We start from the raw sequence: 5,602 nt of genomic DNA, 5'->3' as shown, positions 1-5,602 counted from the left end.
CATGCATGTCAATATATTTTCGTCCTATACACTTATAATTATACAATAAAGATACTCCCCTGCCCAGTTTCTTTTGCCTTTCTCTCTTTCTCATTTTATACAATTTTCAAATTGTATCTAATTTCTCTCTTTCTCGTTTTATACAATTCGATTCAATTGTATATTCCTTGTCAAGTCTCTTTTGTCTTTCTCTCTTTCTCATTTTATACAAATTCAAATTGTATATAATCATTATATACAGCTATAATAATACAATTTTTTTATCCACTTCATTTTTATACAGCTCTCTGCCCAAGTGTCTTTCTCTTTCCTGTTTTATACACTTCGTTTTATACAATTTGCTACAACTGTATATGTATAGCGAATTATACAGTTTCTATGTTTGCTATGGAGCGCAATTATGCAAACTTTGCTATAGCATACAAATATGAATTTTTTATTTGTTATATGTGAAAGTTACCCGCAAAATATTGGTTAAAATGATTTTAAAAAATAGCCAAATAAATTGCAAACTCGGTCAAGTTGGATAAGATGAATTAATATCAATTAATTAACGAGTTTTTTTAATCTTAACGGAATAAAATAATTAACTTGATTATAAATTAATAACTAAAAGAATATACCCCAACTTAATATAAACTAATTTAATAAAATATTCAACTAAAAAGTAAAATCTTTTGAGATGGTTTTCGAATATTCATAAAATATATTAATTACATATAATTGTATAGAACATATAAATTATTTAAAATTATAAAAAGCGACGAAATAACTTGCAAACTATATTTATTATTTTATTTTTATTTTGAAATTCTTATAAAACTAATTATTTTAAATCGTTTGAAATTTAAGAAGCTCGTGATTAATTTATATATTGGAGGGTCAAAATTGGGTGTCAACAGTTCCTGGTTATCTGCAGTAGTAACAATGATCGTCATTTCTTTTGAAATCGTTGTTCTTGAAGTCTTGGTGAGGTGTCTTTCTCCTTTGTCTAAGCATTTGTCTTACCCCATGATTTGTGAGTGTCATTCCTTCATTTTGATTTTCATTGATTTCTTCTCCAATGTTAGATGTCTTAGCAGTAAATGCAGTAATTTTTGTCTTGTCATCATCATTGTAACGATTAATATGACTCTGTTCATAGGCCATTAAGTTGCCTCGAAGTTCATCGTATGTCATTTTCTGTAGATCTCCATCTTCAATAATGGTAGCTTTAGTTTTCCAAGCCTTGGGAAGAATACTAATGAGTTCCCTAATTTTGTAACGCATTTGAATACACCATTCCAAAAATATTTTTCTAAATCTTGAAGACATAAATTCAACGTTTTCATCTTCGGCCATTTTGAAGAACTCATACTCATTGACAAATGAACTGATCCGAGCTTTCTTTACTTTGTTGGTTCCTTCGTACGTCACTTCAAGTTTGTCCCACATTTGTTTCACAGTTTCACAGTTTGATATTTTATCGTATTCTGCTCCACTTATTGCATAATATAACAATCTTATAGCTCTAGCATTAGTTTAGATTACCTCTTGTTGTTCTTTAGGTGATGTCGAATGATTCAGGATCAAATAATTTTTCAATGCAACCTTTTTCAGTTAGTTCAAGAATAGGCTTTGGACCCTTCTTGATGATTATCCATGCTTGATGATTTGTTGAGGAAACAATGATTCTGAATCTGTATTTCAAGTGAGAGTAATGTTGTCCATTAAAGTATGGTGGTCGGTGTGAGGATTGTTCGTATCGAAGTAACATGTCAGGAATTTGATAGTGTGTCATTTGATCTTTGCTCACATGTGGTTAAACAATTGTAACAACCATTTTGACCGTTTTGAGTATTAGAGCTTTTTATTACTTAAAATACTATCCGATAGAGTCTAAATGGTTATCTTGGACTATTCGTAATTATAATTATGAAATTAGTGGGGTAGTTTGAATAATTAATTTGTTTAGTCGTTAAAGAAAATAACTTTGAAATTAATGGACTACTTTTAAAAGTAATTTAGTTGGTGGTTAAAGAAAATGACATTAAAATTAATATTGGGTCACTTTCACACTTTATATTGTTCATTAGGAGGAGTAAATACACGTTGTACTCTTTTTTCCTAAGCCAAAGTTTTGTCCCATTGGGTTTTCCTGGTAAGGTTTTTAATGAGGCAACACTTAAGGCGTATTACAAGATGTGTGTGCTCTTTTTCCTTTACTAGGTTTTTTCCCACTGGGTTTTCCTAGTAAGGTTTTAACGAGGCATATTATCGATAAACATCTAAGGGGGAATGTTACAAATTCATTTAATATGGATGTTTCATTTCATCGACCAAATGTTATGTATGTCTTAATTTAAAGCAAAAATTAACGATTTCTGACGTGTTTTAGTTGAGGTAGTAAACGGATGATTTCTACCTGTTATAAAAGGGTCTTCTTCACCCTTAAGAAAAACAACATTGAAGATATCAAAGAATACTTTTACTTAATATTTCTATTTGTCTTACCTCCTTGTTTTAGTATTATAATATTTTACTCTCATGTTACAACACTTTTGAGTTTATAAATAAAAATATTTTCCTCCAGTAATTTATAAAATATTAAAAATTAAATATTCACAGTCTTATGCTTAGTGCCTCGAAACTTACTCCTCCGCTACGTCGTCTCATGACTTTTATAACACTGATCAAAAAATTCTATAGATGTCACATCTTGCAAGATCATGCTGCTCCTCTGTCAAAATTAAGCTCTTGAATTTTTGTTTTTCCAATTATAATTAAAAAGTTGTCCCTTTAGGTCCACTGAAATATTAGGTTGAATAAGTATTCCATAAAAGGACAAAGACTAAGACTTATAGGAATATTAATGGTGCTAAAACCACTATCTACAAGGCCATGATGCATTGATTCTAAAATTTTCTACCACCATGTCTCTTTGGCAGAAGTGGATTTTGCTATCTAACTTGTGAAAAGTCTTTTGAGTTTTAGTTAAGGCAAAGACTTCAGTTGATTTATACCTACTCGAATCACTTTCTAAAGTTAATGTGTGGACCTGAATTTTTTGAATTAATTTATTTTATTTCTTATTGTAGTCTGACAATTTGGAAGATTTTCCTATTTTGTTTAATTAGCTAAGATGTAAGGTAGCAATTTATAAATACATACAAAAAAATATATTATAGAAATTATATTTTTTTAAAAAGGAGTGGTGCAATTAACTAGGACGCAATAGTCAATGGACAAAAAAAATCTACCATGAAGTTAGAGAAGAAAAATCTTTCTTAGCCAATATAATTTGGTCGAGACTATTTATTATATTATATGCCACATTCAAAAAATCGTGAGTGACAATCATACTAAACAATATGGTGGAAGAACCAAAGACTAGACCAAACTAAACCCAACATCCTTTTTATGAAACAAGTTCATCACATAAAGTAGTAAAAAACAATTAAACAATTAAAGAATTAAGTCTTGATAAAGTCAATCCAATAATCAAAATATCTAGCTGAAATTAAGTCTTATGAACTCAAAGTCGTTGTATCAAAATATTTATGTCTAAAATGAAGGAAATGTAAGCCCAGAGTATCTATTTTTCAGTTTTTACAACATACCTCCTTACGTTGACGTTTCAAACTATCTCTTTAACATCAAATTCGATTTCGGGAGTGCTACTCGCCCAAATTTGATTTTGTGAAGTCCTACAAATTTCTTAATATCTTAGCTACAAGAAAAATAACAATTAAGCCTAGACATTACTCCCCACTCCCCACCCCAATTCTCTGATGTTCTTAGACTGCACCTAGCATAGATTCCATCTGAGGTTGGCCTAGCCTAAATTTAAGTCACCACTCCAACAGTTTTTTAGTCCAAATTTTTTCATTATTTGCTTAATCGTAATGACCGTGAGGATTATTTCACTATAATACTTGGTTCTTCGACCTAAGATTTGGTAATCTGTATTATTAAAGTATTTAGAACAATAATTTTGAAAAACTTCGTAAAAAAACAACAAAGTTGAAAGAATATTTTCAAAATCAATAAACAAAAAATTACATACTTTCATTAGTTTAAGGTATTTTTATAACTTTTAATTTAATTAGGAGAGATTTTTTGTGCTCAGCTCCAAAATAAAAACTCCCAAACGCCTAAAAGGTACTTTCACCACCAACAAATCACCCAATGAGTTTCTACTACACCCCGTCCCAATGTTTAGATTCACCACTTTAATGTAGTCTGCTTCATCATTTTATTCTTTCCTATCTACAATTTTATTAGTATTTTTTAAAAATAAATTAGGACTTAAGATTACGGGTTCTGCATTTTAGAAAACACATCTTGCTAGATTCTTGGTAAATAATTTATTCATATTATATGTTAAGAGTTAATATCTCATATGACCACTCAACTTTGAATAATGCATTTGAAAGTCACTTAACTTAGAGTAGTTTACTTATAAAGTCACTCAACTTTGTTTTGTAACTTAAAAGTCATTCAACTATTAATATTTTACTTAGAAAGTCACTCAATTAGTTTAAATATTTTTAATTATTAAATTTTTTTGGGAATTACGAAAAAAAATTTAAATAATTTTTATATAAAAGATAATATGCTAATTATAATTACTTGGGATAAGGTACAAGTACCGCTCTAGACTATGATCGAAATCTCAGAGACACACCTTAATTAAACTAAAGTAACTTTGATTTTGAATGGTTCTATAAAGGTTATAATACATAGATATTAGTAACTCTAATAAAGCTCGAATAAAATCAAATTAATACTAATGTTAACCAAAAAATTAATTCAACGCTAATAATATAATAATGTTGAATAATTTGTCTTTTCATTTTATATTGCTTTAGACATTTAAAATGCAAAACCTAATTTTAATTTTTTTTTAATGTTTAATCATGTAATGAATACTTATTAGACTTATTTTAGCACGATTTAATAATTTTAAATTATGATCATTTTCCTTACGACTTATAATTTGCAAAATTTATTTTATGTGATTTCATTATTATATTTTGTTGAATATTTAGTATCATCACTTATCTCATATTTTGCGATTTTTTTTATAAAACACCTTAAATAGTTATATTTTGATATGGCTAAAAAAATATTAGGAGCACGAAATAATTTTATGCTTGTATTACTACTTTTCCTGAAAATTCAAAACAATTTTAAAAAATCATGAGGCTAGAAAATCAGGGTTGTATTAATTTTGATTTGATTTATAAATCTAAAAATTCGCCACAAATAATTTGATAGTTGAAAAATCTAAACTAATTCAGTCATAAATAATAATTAAATGCACACATTTTTACCGAATAGGAACTATGTATATGTATGCGTTCCAAACCCATTACAAGAAAAGGCAAGCTTTAAAATTGGGCAAGTTGACTTAGTCAATTTTTAAATATGTATGAAACAAAACAAACCCTACTTATTTCTCTCATATTATTCTTCACATTTTTCTTTAACATTTTTATTAAAAAAAATTATATATTTAAAATAACTTTTTATACTTCATTCTTATATTTCATCAATAAATTGCACTTTATATAAGTTACATTTGTAATATTGTTTGAACACATATTACAGTACAACTTAT

Source organism: Solanum pennellii, chromosome 8 (genome assembly GCF_001406875.1).
Source record: "Solanum pennellii chromosome 8, SPENNV200".
Lineage (NCBI taxonomy): Eukaryota > Viridiplantae > Streptophyta > Magnoliopsida > Solanales > Solanaceae > Solanum > Solanum pennellii.
Note: the sequence above shows the minus strand (reverse complement) of the source record.